This window comes from Acipenser ruthenus, chromosome 13, assembly GCF_902713425.1.
Source record: "Acipenser ruthenus chromosome 13, fAciRut3.2 maternal haplotype, whole genome shotgun sequence".
Taxonomy (NCBI): Eukaryota; Metazoa; Chordata; class Actinopteri; order Acipenseriformes; family Acipenseridae; genus Acipenser; species Acipenser ruthenus.
The window spans coordinates 28254409-28271380 of NC_081201.1; the positions used below are offsets into that span (position 1 = coordinate 28254409).

The 16972-nt window shown below is 35.8% G+C and overlaps 1 long non-coding RNA gene across 2 annotated transcripts in view; it reads left to right on the forward strand.

Moving 5' to 3' along the window:
• LOC131696869 (uncharacterized) overlaps nt 1-4462 on the forward strand; it is a 56076-nt gene extending 51614 nt beyond the window's left edge. For both annotated transcript variants that reach the window (XR_009306755.1, XR_009306756.1), the window contains 2 exons: nt 1325-1384; nt 3336-4462. This is a non-coding gene — a long non-coding RNA (uncharacterized LOC131696869). The remainder of the gene's footprint in view (nt 1-1324; nt 1385-3335) is intronic.
• The last annotated feature ends 12510 nt before the right edge of the window (nt 4463-16972 follow it).

Here is a 16972-nt window from a genome sequence, read left to right on the forward strand (position 1 = left end):
TTTATCCTGATCGCCTTAGATATTGTTCCAAGTCAGTCATTTGTCATAGCACAGCATGCTGGGAAAGATCTTGTTAATCAGCTCTCTGTTTTTTCCACCTTTTTGCTGTCCTTGCACAAAGTATTATGAGAGTGGTTTACTGTCCTATCATTTGAGAGAAAGGGCCTATGGCCTGACCAAATCGTGAAGTATAATTGCTACTCTAAGTTATATTTGTTTGTGTCCATGCACTTAATGCTACAATTTTGCCAACACATCACACATTTAGAAATACTAAAGGAAACAATCTAAAAATGTATTTCTTCTTTCACACTCTATTTTCTATGACCTGAAGTTTTTTTTTCACTCCATAACGTCTATTTAATGCAACATGTTGCTGTCTAAGTACTTGATCAAGCCCTCACTGATGGGATGCAATGTCTGTATTGCATTCAACTAGGTATAGTTACAGTTGTAGAAAAGGAATAAAAACTACATGTTTTTATTCCTGAAAAATCTGGATTTTATAGTTTATACATTGAAACTGAAGGTTCTTCAAACTGGGTTTCGCTCCAAAACAGGCGTTAGATGATATTCTGCAAAAACACATATCATATCATAATGTTACTTTTGGGCCACAGCTAGTTCACGTTACATTATACAGTATTTAATGTAAAACCTCCCATGTTAATACTTTGTGCAGAATTTCAGTATTATTTTACAAAACTGGACAATGGTATTTTACTCAAAAGAATATGATCTTTTAAGTTGTTTTTTGAAGAATATTACATACCACAGTCAGTAAGCTTTTAAAAAGTGTTAACAGGGTATTTATAAATTACATGCTGTGTAAATATGCATTTTATTTTCATATTAGTTTTGCATGTACTGGACAGTAGATTGTTCATGATTTGTAAAACCCATATCTTCTGAAGGTTAATTTTCTTCTTGTCTGTGATACCACAAAACAGAAAACCTGTATCTATAAATGAAAACTGTAAAACTGCACACAACACAAACGCTGCTGGATGTGCTGCATCCTTCTTCATTACAGTGTACGTGTAAACATGGAAATGATTTCTGGAGACCCCTCTACACCCAATTACTGCAGAGAAGGAAGTGATCATCTATGCTAGCATCAACACTTTGATCACTATCAGATGCTGAATATTGACTTAACTAAATACATTTTCTATTGTTAGCATGCTTTTATTCTGTGTTCCTCAACGTATAAATGAGCTACATATATACAGTGAAACAAGTATATTGGCACCCGCATGTGTACATTTTGACTTTCAACCATTACCTTTTTAAATTACATTTTTTTCTCCGTTGTTTTATTTAGGAATCTGCTTCCCCATTGGCTTGTCTCTCGCTGTAATTGAAAAAATAAGATAGATCTCAGGTAATAATTGAAATGAATTATATTTTTACTGCAAAGTCTTCACAAGGTCACTGATCCTTTCGATGGTTACACTGTAAAATAAAACACCTTTGAGCATGTCCTCTCTACACCCTGAATATTAGCCACAGAAATAAATTATACCCAGGGACAAAAGAGCATCCGCTCCCACATGGGTCCTGCGGCTGCTAGGGTGAAGGCATCTTTGTCACCGCCTGTCAGGGCTAAGCACATCTTGGGAAGGGAGAATTGTAGAAGCATTTTATCCCCCAAGTGCAAGAAGATCTTTTAAAAAAAAATGGAAGCTGACAACCGTTAACATTTAGAAATGTACCAATAAATGGCTTTTATGCTGAGATATTCTATGCCTTTGTGGTACACTTTGCAGAACTCAGGGATCAAATACAAATCTCTGCCATGTAAAAGGGAAAAACTTGTGAAGTGGCCTCAGACACCTAATTCATTATTCAAGCAAGACCACCACACATGGGCATTTAACATCTGCTAATCCTCTATTTAAACCCCAAGCCTTGAGTTTGCTCTCTGTCTTGCGTTTTTTGTTTTCCACTATCCTCCCCTCTTCCCCCACTATGCTTCCTCTTCTATTCGGCTACTCCACCGCTGCAACTGTGCCCTCCTCTGCAATGGTCTCTCTCTTGGGGGTAAGTGAAGCCCATTTCCCAACCTTAGAAGCCCAGCCGCAGCTCGATGTGTCCTCCGTGAGGAAGGTTCTCTGCGAGACAAGGGGGACCCCCGGCCAAATTTAACTATCACTGTCATCTTCCCATTCTCTCCTGTAGATCCCCCTTGGGGAAAGTATCGGTTGCTTCCCAGCCTTGGAGACCGAACGGTTCGGTCTCGCCTCTCCATGAGCCAAGGGGAATCTCCTTACTCTTCTCTAAGTTATAAGCACTTACCTTCTATTATCAATTACTGAGGTCTCTTCCTCTACACAGCCCTCGATCATGTCCAGTGAATAAGGGGCAATAATTGTATAAATGTATACAAAATGCAGTAGGAAGCTTATATTGTATATCCTCAAGAGCTTCTAAGCCACTTAAGATCTTTTTTGTTCACAATCAAACCTCTTACCTACAGTATATAATGACAAGATGAGCTGCTTACTTCTGTGGGTTTATACAAAATGTATTGGAAACGACTTGAAACAAAAAAAAAAATCTATGCAAAATGGCAAAATGGCAAAATGGCAAAATGTACCTTTAATAGCTGAAGACATTTTTTTCCTTTTCAGCAACAAGTTTAATTGGAAAAAAGTAAGAATCACTTTGAACAGAGAAAAAAATAAATAAAATCAGTCTGACAAGATGATAGATTACCTGTAACTCTACCTGACACTGAAATTAGGGTTTTTTAATGATAGGCTGCCTCTTCTTGGACATTAAATTCAAATGCTCTCCAAAGTCTACCTTCAGCCGTCACTTGTCTCCTCCAGTCGTACACTCCAAATGCAGGCACTTTGTCTTTGTCACTGCAGAAAGGACATTGTTATTACCGACAAGCCTTTGTATTAACTAATCTCATACTTAATAGACGACACATTTCATTCTGCACTGTTACATTGTTAGCTTGTATTCAATTTAAGAAAACATATACTTGGCAAAAGAAATAAAAAAGGACAGAAAAAAGCATAATGAATTGCAAACTACATTGTTTCCCCAACTAATCAAGGCAATGATCCAAAATGGAACCATTGCATTCCCTGCAGCAAATGATGCCAGTGCTACCAGCTCGTGGTGTTGATTTAGGGCAATCATTGCATCAGCCTACTAAATTAGACAATGCTTTTACTAACCTTTTAATTCATGAATGACTAAAGTGAAGGGACCCTATGGTTAAAATACACAACGGTATTATGTCATTAGCAAATAGAATGCCCCCTAATGAATAAGTTTGCCTGTGTGACAATGATTTGCTTTTTTTTTTTTTTTTTAAGATTCTGAGCATGAAGGACAGACAGACAGAGGTATGAATACAAAGCAACAACACTGCATCTTGTTCCAGGTGGCTGGCGATTAACAATATTCTATCGTTATGCTCACTGCTGCCCATCAACTGTTGTGGCTGTTCAGAATGCTACATCTGGTACTAATAGGGTGTTTCTGGTATGACACACTTTTACCAACAGCTCTAGACCCCAGTTATTTTTAGAGGCCAATACATAAATGTAACTTTCTCTTTAATAGAAACAGTGAATTTCTTGGTTATCAAAAAACAAAACAACAACAAAAAAAAAAACACATTCAGGGCTAAACACCAGCACATTAAGAGGTTTAGTGTGTGACCTTTACACAAGTCTATTCATCTCTCATTACTAAGTAACCTGTAGTAGGTGCTACATATTGTTTTCTTAGGGACACTTTTTTCTAGCTGATTTTTTAAGGTTGACAGCTCTTTTTGGGACTGAGTTATTTTTTTCTGTACCCTTTTTTTTTACTGTAGAAGTGGACTGTGTCGCCAGTCTTCTTTTTTATTTTATCGCCACTATTGTAGGTGAAAATCGCTAAAGCAGCAGCAACCATACAGAGTACCATGTAAAATGTATATGGAAATGCTGGTAATGTTGTTATTACAAGATTCTGGTTTTACAAATATTGGTTTTACATTTATTGATCAAATCATCTCTTCCATAAGTTTACCGTGGTCACTGGCAAATTTCCATTATTATTATTATTATTATTATTATTATTATTATTATTATTATTATTATTATTATTATTATTATTAATTTATTTGGTAGACACCTTTATCCATGCTTCTACTAGGCATGCACAGTGCTTTACAGTTTGTTTTTGTTTTGTTTTACCTTGCTTTTGTGTGATTTACCTTGCTTTTACCATGTTTTACCACACATTGCTATGATTTTAGCATAGTAGACCACTAGATAAATATAATCTAGGGCCATAATGTGTCTTAGCAGTGTTGGAAGGCCCATTTAAGCCACGCCATGCCTTTACAAAAAGGATGAATGGAAATGTGTTATGATTTTATTTTCCTCAACAGCACTAATTTACATCACTGTTTGTGTTATGCATTTGGAATTATGTTAAATAAACTGATTAATGTTTTACAATTGTACACACGTCAAGCTTTGAGTAGGCTGATACACTTTCTGTTCAGTGAAATGGGATGAGAGAGTACTAATTCCACCATATGATCACCCATACGTTGGACAAAGGCTGATCAGAGCAATAAGCGACAGCAAATCGACCAGGACATGCAAGGCATGTTTTTCACAAATCAGAGCAAAGATAATAAAGCACAGACTGCACATCTGAATTATATGACTTCGGAGCTTAGATATTTCACTTGCTTGATCACTTTGCCTCCTTATAGCTGCATTTAAATAGATTTATCATTGTGCAGGTCACTGTGCTGCAAAGCTGCAGAGTTAACCAGCTGTTTACACTTCCTTTTTTCTGCTGTTCTTGTGAGCTTTTCAAAAACTCAATTTCTAGAAATGTGACAGGCAATAGAAGCTTTATTTATATTATCGATCCTTGTCCCCTAAACCAACCTGTCTACATTACTGCCTATATTTGTTCTGAATCCCTGCCAAAGCCTCTTACCTCCTCCAGTCTCCCAGATATAAGTATAGGTAATATCTGACCTGGCGTCTGTGCTTGCAAAACTGAGTGGGTGGATGGGTGTGTTGGTACGCAGGGAGATAGGAGAGGCTGTAAATTAAATTCATCTGATGCTCTTCCGTGATTTAATTCTGTTCATTGCTTTTGTCAAATGCATGTTGCAGCACCTTGTAAATCTATTGCCCACTTACTGTGTTGCACTTTAAGCAGGTACTGATGTGGTTCTATTGCCTTGTTCTGCTTGTATTATTTGCCAAATTGACTCATGACTGCCGGTTTGTAACAGACTTCTAGAAATATAATATGATACATTTTTCTTTCTCTCTGTTTTTCTCTTCCTGCTTTTTTTCCCAGCTAAATAGCTAGGGACCGGACTAGGACTGATGATTCCAAAAAAAAAAAAAAGAAAGAAAAAAAGTAATTCCATTAAATGTTTTTTAAAAGCCGCAGGAGCTCTGGTGTATCACCGCCATTATTGATGATATCATTATTATGTATAGGATCCTTCAGTGAATAATAACCCATTATCTTTCATTTTTCCTGCTTTTGTCACTGGAAGTTGGAAAGGTTAGGTAATTTATTTTAATGTATAAACTGTCAGAGGCGAACATTGCCATGCTCTAGCCCCCGATATATTCCGCACTTAAAGGCATGATTGTTTTTTAAATCAGCCTACATTTCAGGACAAGCGTTTCCCATATATTATATTTAAATTCATATTGTATTTTCGGGGTCTTCACTTTGTTGCAGATGTTCTATTCCTGGTCAATATCTTGCTACACATTCAAGATTACTTGCTTTGAACAGTTTTTTTTTTTTTTTTTTTTTAAATAGAGGAAAGATAAGCTATTTTTTCTTGTATATGTCTCCATATATATATATATATATATATATATATATATATATATATATATAAACAAGTAGCTTTCGAGTTAGGTGAAAGAAAGCAGTAACTATAGAACTGTGGGTAGTCAGGAATTATGCAAATATCAGAATTGCGAGAACCAATCAAATCGCGTGAAAGTCGCCAAAAGGCTTCTACATTACGTACGTCAGAAGGCCTCTGTAAAACTTGTGCAAATAAGAAAATATGTCTGACAAACGCTATGGAAAACGATTTAAGTCGACTTTTAGAAGTTTTCACTCGCATGACAAGCTCGCTAGAGGTGTTTTTATTTTTTACTCGCAGCGGTATTTTATTTGACTCTTTTGCCCTTCTTTGCCATTCCAGTGATGTCAAATTGTTTAATGTGCATGCTCTGATGATAAAAAAAAACAAGTTGGCAGAGTTTTACAATTACTGAACGATGAATATGATGTTGTCTCTCCACTTGATTTTTTACATTTTATGTTCAAAGTTTCTACCCATTCATTTCAATAAAAAAAAAAAATACCCCCCCAAAAATGCTATTTTGTTTAAGAAAATACTGGCAAAAAACAAGCTAGGAATATCAGAGGAAGAAACGTTTTAATATATATTTATAAAATGGAATGTTATGATGCTGCACGTTGATTGGCTGCTGAGGGCTTTTAAACCGTGCATAAATATAGCTTAATGCATGGCGGAACTTATTTTTGTCCAATTACAGTTCGATTAATAAATTATCAATACACAATGTATTAAACTCGCAAGGAAGGGACCTATCGGCAGCTCTGATATAAAGAGCTCAGTAAATACCTACCAATAGGCAGGCATATCCCATAAGTAATGTTTTGGTGGTCGTCTTCTCTTTCAGGGAACCAGGGTTACGGTAAGTAACGTTTTCACTACTATTTTTGTAGCAATTATACTGAGTAACTTATAAACTCGATAAATGGATGGAAAGCGCACTAAAGGCAAATTAACCATTTATTATGTTTATCTCGGAATTATTTACAATATTATTCTTATTTGCTTAACAGTCATTGTAAAAACGAAATATCAAAATCAGCACTACATCTTTCCATTCTAGTCATCTTTAACAAAGTAGTGTTTTATTATTATTATTATTATTATTATTATTATTATTATTATTATTATTATTATTGTTGTTGTTTGAGTAATCAAAATCATCTCAGATAGGAAAACAACAGACAGGCCTATATCATTCAATAATTTCTTTTGCAATTACCATTTTTAAGAATTTATTAACAAAATTATATTCCAAGCACTGAATAAACATAAGGTCACAATTCATTTAGACAGCTGCAAAATAAAAAATGTAAAATGATGCATGTTTATTGTGTCTGTCATTGTAGACCTTCATATTACACAAAGAAAACAAATATTTATAACGTATTTGACAGTCAGTGTTAGTATACAAATATTTATGCAAAAAATAAATAAATAAATAATTACACAATGTATTTAAGAGCAAACATACGTTTCAATAACTTTCAAAAGACCTTTCTGAATAAAATAGTTAATTGAAACTGTTTAGAATTTTTATGTTAATTTGGGATTTCCAAGTACTTTTACAGTACTATAACAAATAGATTTATTTTAAGAGCTACAGTACAGTTTCAAAGTCCTAGAGCATTTCTAAACATTGTAAAAGAATGCAAGGTATTAGATAATAAATACAGTAACTTTTATAACTAGTTTCAGGGACCCAGCTTATCGCTGATCTTGTGCTACTTAAGTTAATGTTAATGTTAGTGCAAGTCAAGGCTTGTACTTATTAGACTAATTATTAATGTAATAAATTGTGTTTTTAATTTTTAGCAGATTGCAGGTGTATTTATAAATATATTTGTGGCAAACAGAGCACAGACTAAACAATAAGGTTAATGTGAGGCTTTAACTGTCACGTGAACTTCAATAAAAAGTTAATTGAAATTTTACATTTTTTAATTATACATTATACAACAGACGTTCTGCTCTTTTGTTCATTACATTATAGAAACCCTAAAGACAGCCAATATGAACCAAATAGCTGCTGTATAACAAAGAATACTCACATGACTCAAATTAACATGTTTATCATGTCATTATCCATGAATTTACTTTTTCATTTATTAATAATAATAATAATAATAATAATAATAATAATAATAATAATAATAAATCAATAATTGTATTTAATGTATAAGTTATAAATTTATGACTAAATAATGTTCTTTTACTTTTTTTTACTACGATAGTTATTGTTTAACTACACAAGACTAGAAAACAATAGAAAATGTACTTTTATATTGGTATTATACACACACACACACACACTCACAGAATTCAACATGCTTCAGCGCATTTAAATTTCTACAAACTCAGCCCATGACAGTGATGAATGTTATACTGTATTCAACAGTATGTTTAATGCATAGGTCTGCTGAGTTAAGTTTTCACTTCTTGTACTATCCCAGTGCTTCACCTCAGTATGGTTTATCAGATTCAGTTACATTAAAATGCCAACTGATACAATAGACAACATCAGAATATACTAACATAAAATTTCATTACCTATCCCTACAGTGTGTGTGTCTGTGGTGTACGTATATACAGTGCATACCTACATGCTGTACATATATATTATACAGGGTCAGTTGGGGAAAATGTGAATATGTGGTAATTCTAAACAGATTCTGAACCTAATAGGTTAACCATTTTGATATATGAAAAAAATATATATAATTAAAAATGAACTGTGTATCTTTGACCATGCTACATTTATTCCTGTTTATGGTTTTGTTAGTCTCCCAATTGCAAACAGAGTTAAAATACATTATTAATAAAAAAAAAATACTGTATTAAAAATGAGTATATAAAACTTGGTAAGTAAAAGTATAAAACAATATACAAGTTGCACAGACCCAAATGAACTACCTTATCTAAAATAACATTAGCTAATCCAAGATCAATACTGATATGGATATGTGAAAATGTCTTTTGAAAATGTGTCATTCTCCAATATAGAAAGTCAGATAAAGAGTGGTACATAATAATAAAAGATCCAGAATGAAGTCAATATTAATGATAGTGGAACACCTGAAAGGTAGCCCTGACTATGCCACCGAGGGAATTACACCCTCAGAATTTAAGTTATTATTATTTTTTTTGGAGAAAAAATCAGGGAACAGAGCAACCAGGGCACTGTCGTTGTCAATTAAAATAATGTTTTATTGCACAGAATTAAAAGAATTAGCAGCAGATCATTACAAAAGCATGTAGGTGCTTTGTGCAAAAAAACAAACAAACAAGGGGCATGTTTAAAATCACAATAAAAGGACCCAAAAATAAAAACAACCGGTTTAAAAACAAACACAAACCACAGAACACAAAATGCCAGTGTGTGCAGAGGAGGGGACATCGATAAACATTAATCCCAACTACATTGTTATCATCATCATCATCATCACAGCAGCAACAAGTACCAGATTTACCATTTATTTTCGTTTCCTTTCTGTCTCGGGTCCCCTCTCTCCTACACACACAGACACACAGACAAGACAAATGGTGAATGGCCATCTGTGACAGAAATACAATGATTCTTGGTTGTAAATCTCCCTCCCGACCTGTGAGGGCGCTAAGCAGCGAGAACAGAGCTCCGTGAACGGGCTGGCCTGACAGTTCTTTCCCAGGGTTCAAGGGAAGTCGGCCAACTAGAAAGGGGACGGGACTCTGGTGCAATAACGCATTGACCCGGAAGGGAAACGATGTAGCAACCGCAGATTGGAGAAGCGGTTGCACTCGTTTACCAAGGGGTCATGTGTGACAGCATAAAAGGGGAGGGAGAATCGCAATCTGTTCCTTCGCTTTGGTTATGGGAAATAACCTGGAAGGACCAGTGCAGTATTGTGAGTGTTTGTTTTGTCTTGTCTATAATTGTTGCTTTTTGTATATTAATAGACAGCTAACACGTTCTGGAGCTGTCGCCAAGGGCCAGCACAAAACCCAGAATAACACTGCACTATTGTCACACATTAAACTTTATCACCCACCACGGGCACTACAGCACGCACCCAGGACTGGTGACCGTGTTTATACATTGTGGGATGGATACTTGTGTAACTGTCTGTTAATTGCGCACTGCATCACTCCTGCACCTGAACACAATCAACCACTTTGCCACACGATCGTAGAAAACTATTTTCAATTGCCGGGTAATTAATTAATTCGCTTCGGGTGCTGAGTGGGGAAGCAACAATAAAGTGCTACAAATCAATCCTAAAGTGCCCTATCAAAGAAACCGTGCGCAAATCAAAATATACAAATAATAAATAAAAGTGCAAAATAAAAATGTGAAATAATAACGGGTCATTTCGACCCGGTTACAATAGGAGCAGGCACTTCTTATCCTATAATATTATCCTAAATATGCATATTCATAGTACTGTATGCTGTATGTCTAAGGATTTGCTTTAATGTTAGGCCTGAATGCCTGCCTGAGAGAAATCGCATATGCCTTTGATTATAAGGTACCTCCCAGATCCTGGTATGAATTTCATCGCAACTGATACTGGAGCTGCATGAACAACTTAGTAGATGCAGATAAAGGATTGTATTGACTGAGTTTGTCCCTTGATAATGCATTTGCTTTTCACTTCTATGACCCTGGTCCCACTGCAGCCCAACAGTGCATGTCTAAAAAAACATTTCTATTTGCTTAGTGCTGGAAGGTGTGGTACATCCATCAGCTCACTCCCATTCCAAACCTTATGAACACTTGCCAGGATACTGTGAATTCTGGTGTACAGCAAGGAAGCCCTGATTTGACGGAGGGCTAGGTGACCGTAACTCAATGGTTTCCTAATTCCAAAAGCTGCGACTGGGTTTGAGATGAACAATTAAATTAGTGAATTGAGCTGTCAATAAACTCAACTATGCCTGATCTTGAATAACTCAACTATCTGTACTACTGTCATGTAGTGCCAATGGTATTGCTACGATTTTCATTCTGTGGGTCTGTGGCAAAGTGGCTGGTAAGGGGAACAGGTGTAGCGGTGATGCAGTGCAGGAGTGACAGGCAGACAACGGTATTTCAGTGAAAAATGCTTTTATTTTATATCCTGGTCTAGTGACCGTAAATAATAAGCCCCGGCAATACACAACGATGTGTAGAGCGCGGGGATGAAAAACACAGGGTACAGTCCTGAACAAAGTAACAAAAACACGTTCACCCGTCTCGGGTGCGTGCAGTCGTGCTGGTGCTGCATGAATACACTTTATTCTGTGACAGTTCGTGATGTGGTGATCCGGCTTGTGCTGGCCCACGGCGACAGCTCCGGATGTGCTTTAGCTGTCTGGTGAATTCAAAAACACAGACAGTTATTTTACAGCGACAAACAAACACAAACACACACACACGCAACTCTTTACAGAGTAATACAGCAGCTCTCTATTACGTCCTTCTCGGTCCTTGGCTTAACCTAAACGAAGGAAAAGAACAGCGTTACCCTGGCCCCTATATGTAATCCCGCATGATATCTAGGTAAACGGTTGCAGCTGCCTTATTACTTGCAGCTGCCCCTCGTTTACCTGTCAAATCAATACGGTCTTACAACAGAGTCTCGCTTCTTTCCAGGCTGACCCACTTCCCGGTCCCGGAAACGAACTGTCAGGCCAGCCCTTCCAGATACTTCTCCTCCCGTTCTTTAGCGCCCTCACAGATCGGGAGGAAGATTTATCACCAGAACTCTTGTATTTCTGTCACAGGGTCACACACTCCACATCTGTAAGGTAATGTGTTATTCATCTTATTATCACGTATTAATAATTATAAACCTCACGAATCATCTCAGTCAAGACGTTTTCTGAGTCGAGCAGTTATTATCCCACAGGTAGATTCCCTCTGAAATGTGTACTCTAACTTGAAACTCTATTTAAACTGGTATACATTTTAAGGAGCCTAAGCATTCCATACTAAAATATAATATAATGTAAAAACACATTTTAAAAATATATATTACTAATATCCTCCTTTACTGTTTTGACACAGCGACAGTCAGGTGTCCAAGCCGAGGGTGATGGAACTAAATGAAAGGTAATGATCTCTCTGTTGAATATGAATGCTTAAAAAAAACAAATTACATAAAATGTATTAATAATGCATTATAGCACAAGTTACTAACTTTATATATATATATATATATATATATATATATATATATATATATCTCAAATGTACTTGTGAGGTTAAACATTTTATTTTGGGATTATTGGGTTCCCCAATATCACACTAAAAATTAAACTAGAATGAAAGGCACGTGGCATTAAATTATAAGGGGAGAAAAGAGTGTAGCAATATACTGATCTAGATCCTCCTGCCAGCTGACAGCATTGCTATAGGCTAATGGAATGAGTGCCTACTTGGACAGATAATATATTCCTAAACACTTGGCTAGGCATATAATTAATAAGCAGGATTTGATAGAACTCTGTGACCTATTGCCATTTTGGATGTTAATATTCTGATAACTGAGTAAAGTAAACAGAATACAGAAACACAATCTTTAGTAATGCAGTGTCTTCATTTGCTCTGTGCGTAATTACCGGTAAGTCAACAGAGCTCTGCATCCCTGGCCACTTCTCTGGAGATGTTACAGCATATTTTCTGCTTTTGCTAAACCATATTAAAGACCAGTTAGTTTAAAACTGTAGCTCATTACTAAGTGTCATGCTAAGGGTTGTACATTTAAATAAAACAAAGCAAGTGAAAGAAACTAGATTTGCCCATTATTATTAGATTTTCCAGTCTTGAAATCTAAAGCAGACAGTCTTATAAAGCTTTCAAGTTTACTCCGGTCATTGAATTCTTGTGCTGCGTAGTATAAGAAGGTGACCTGGTAAAGTGACAGCTGAAAGGTAAAGTTTTATGTGATTCTGTAGTTTTTATAGATCCTCCGATGCTCCATTTAAATTTACCATTGCTTGTAAAAAAAGCTACAGGTGTGTTGTAATCTCAGTAGGAGCAAAGACACTCTATTCATTGCTCCTCCTCCTCTACAAAATGGATTTAAATTAAACCGGCCCAGCTTTAAATTGCTCCCAATTGACTCTGAGAGTAAAGTAAAAGTAGCTTTGAATAGCTTTCTGGTAACATTTACCAGTTTAAAATAATTGCATTTACCCAAGGCAGATTCCTAAAGAACGCAAGGTAGAAGTTGTACAATAAACAAAAATTAAAAAAAAACAATAAAACTTTTACTGGTTTACAGTACTGCTTTTAGGAATGCAACCTTTTTTGAATCAGGGAGGTCAGGGAGACGAGGAGCCTTGGACTGCGATTTGTAATGGGTTGTATACAGTGTTTAACTGTTTAAGGCCACATAAGAGAAGACAGTTACGTAGTTTAACCTTTGTATACAAATGCAACAGAGGAAAAGTCTACTGCACAAGTCCACTTCATCTGGTATGCCTTAGGTAACTTTTGTTCCACAAATTACTGTTGTAAATAAAAGAACATCCTTGCTTATAGACTGGTGATCCCACCCTCCCACCTCCCACTCACAAAACTACCTTTCAGCACATGTCCTGTCCACCAGCATATGTGGTTTTCAGACACAATTCAAGAATTTGTTTATGGAACCTTGAAAATGTTATTAAATTCTGTTAATGTTGAATGTGTCAGTTTTCATAGTTTGAGTGAGGCTTACAGTATATGCTTAACCTATCAGTGTTGTAGCTTGTCAGTTTGGATATAACTGCTTGACTGAGGATGTTTAAGTGATGTAACATTGTTTGTAGCTACTGCTCTTGCAGTGCCAGCTGTTTTTCATTGTTATTAGCAACATATTTGAAAATAAATCTAAGTGTATTAATGTACTATAAACTGTAAACTAAAAAACATTTAACCTTTTTTTTTTTTTAGGTGGGAATTTGGTAATAACTTAATATTATACACTGAAATACGTTGGCTGTATTTTTCCACAGAATGAAGTTGCGCAGTTTTGTGGATGTATATTTAGCTGAATATTAATCCTTTAAAATATTGCTCATATGGTGTACATACTCCATAATGCACTGAGGCAGAAGCAATGCCATTTTCAGTTCTATGCTCTACAGCCATTATGATATCACAAGCTAACAAGCCAGGGAGGGGGATCTGCACAAACATTATTTGCTTTAGTTTTATGATCCATACAATAGCACAGGCAATATGAAGGCCTTCTAGTTTCCTCAGACCATTGTAAAGAGCAGGATATGTAAACAAACAAGCTGAAACTTCTTCTGATTTACAGTGCTGCTGGGCCCAGAGTGTGATTTCTCTGCTGCTGAGCAGCTCCTGCCAGCGAGATATTTCTATACAGACAGTTTGAGCACTTTCGATTTTATACCTCAGCAATTTTTATAGCGTCTTTAGGCCCTCATGTATATGCTGCACTATATCCCTTGGAAAAAAAAAGCAAATAAGAAGAAGAAAAAGATTATCGGCAAGAAAACAGTTAGGTCACATGCTTCACCCCCCCCCAAAACCAGACTATAATTGGTAGCGGACCTAAAGGAGCAACCAATATTCCCGATGTCTTTTCTTGATACGCAGCTTGTATCTTTTCCTCTTCTTAAGATTAAGTAAGGTAGGGTAGCCAAGCCTCTGAAGGTTTTAGCATCTGTGCTAGGCTGGTGTAAGTGATACTGAAGAGTTATAATTAAAGGTTCCGATTGACGGAGCCATGTTTAATATACAGCGCCTCTCTCCCATCCATCGGGGGTAATGGTGTGCAGTGCAACCACACTCCTGCTACTTTCCAGCCAACTCTTTCATTTCAGTCGCACCTCTGGGCTGAAAAACAAATTCACTCAGCACTGGAAGCTATTTAAAAAACACTCTCCTGTTTAAATAAAAAAAAAAACCAAAATCACTTTGTTTGGCTTATTATTATTATTATTATTATTATTGGCAAGCAAAACACATTGTCAAATAGAACTGTAAATGTGCTGTTAGTTTCTGCTTGGTCTAACACAAGGATTTCAAGCATTAGAATGGTTTTAAAAAGTTGGGTAAAATAAAAATAAATCCCATCATCCCAACAATAGCCAACCATGTCTCGCACAATGAAAGCTAATTTAATCATTTAAAAGTTTATCAGTCATAAGACTGAAATATTGACCAAGGAAAGGCCGAAAGGTGCATTTTATTAGATCATAAAATATAAATAGCATTGTTAATTACAACATATTCTTTGTAGATATTGCTTATGCTTATTTATGATATTTTGCACAAAGAAAAGTTTTGAGGTATACATACATGATGACTTGAACTGTAAGTATGACTTGTTTGTAAATTCGTGAAATTCTAGTTTAGCTGGAAGCAGTTGCAGTTCGTTTTATATTTGGAATATGACTCCATTCAGTTAAGTTATGGCTTGCTTTTAAAATCCTCCAAAGTTAGACAACATGGTACACAAGACTTTCCCAAGACCTTCTCATCTGAAATAAAGCAAAGACGATGGTAGTACCATAACATTGTAACTTGTGTCATACTATCTTTTTTTTTATTTCAGAATAAAAATTACCTGGGTATTTTGGGTAACTGGGCAGTTCCTGTGCAGTCTACAGCCATCGTGAAATTCAGCTCAAAAGCTTGTTAGAGACAACTTTTAGTAAAAAGAAATGTAATCTCTTTATCGGTGCAACAGAACTCAAAATCACTTGCAAATGTCCTATGGAAACATCTTTAGACCCTCATGTAAACACATTGGAAACTAAAATGATTGTCTTGTCATTGGACTCCCATACATGAGTTACACTGTTATTTTTGTGGTTTTGACCAAGACATAATCCTACTTTTCTTATAACCTAATTTTTATAGAACAATGGCCAACAAACATGTTGGCTGAAATGCCTAGACAGAATTGGCATTAACTTAGAATGTGTTTAATTCTGAGGAAGCAAGCCTTTGTGTTATATAACCATTAGCTCTCATTAAAGGTGAGAGCTTGATAGCACTGGTTATGGTTGGACATAATTCAGACATGTTCTTTGCTATTCTCAGCAGCCAATTAATTTTAGTCCATATCTGAGTTCTCCTAGACCTTAGAAACCAACGTGTGGAAATGTTAAAGTTAAATACAAGTAAACAACACAACCGAATGTTGCCTGAAAGCAGTATCTAGAATACATGGATCACCCCACTTGTCAGTTTTGCTCAAATATTTGGAGTGGTTTTTGAACTACACTACTGAGTAATAACATTGAACCACCAAACATTTGACTTAAGAAATAAGTTGGACTGAATAGGTCAGAGGTGAAAGGCTACTCCATTAATCCGATGTATATATTATTGAGAGTAGGCCTCCAAAATACTGTAGAGGCACGCCTCACAATTTATTTTCGGAAGATGGGAGTCTTCATTAAGTTTTTGTTTTCTAATTTAATTTTTTGGTCTGTTATCCTGGTAATACCCCCAAATCCCCTTTTATAGACACTTAATACTCCAGTGCCTACACATACGTCTGCTAAGAAATAAATAATAATAATACTCCTACTGGGCACATCTGAGGGAGCAAGCTTCATCACAAGCAATGGTTGAAGGTTGGCAGTCTTTCCAAACTATATCAATGAGGCTTCTCAATCAAACTGTCCAGCATGCTGTCACAGGGGCTGGGATAACAATCATTGTAGAGAAACTGGGGGAAGTGGAAGCGCACCTTTATATCCTCAGGGGGTAGAGTACTGCATTTAAAGGATTACCTTGACGTGATGTATTGATAGTGGTGAAGTAAATTGATGTGTTGTTGTAAACAGCATAGTACAATTTCCTGCAACACTGCAACAAGGTGATGCAAAATTAAATTATGTGTACCTAGTACATGTGTAAATTGATTTCCAAATGATTAAATTAATATACAGTACCATTGTACCCATATACAAAAAGATTGAGTATTCCATATAGTAATAGAAAAAGAACATTAAAAATCCCCCATTTATTTTATAATAGAAGACCATTATGAAATTCCAAGTGTCTTCATTGAAAACAATTGACCTTTTCAATAAACAAATATAACATACTTGTTTTTAATTTTGTATATATGCAAGTCATATATGTGTTTATGTGATGAATATTAAATT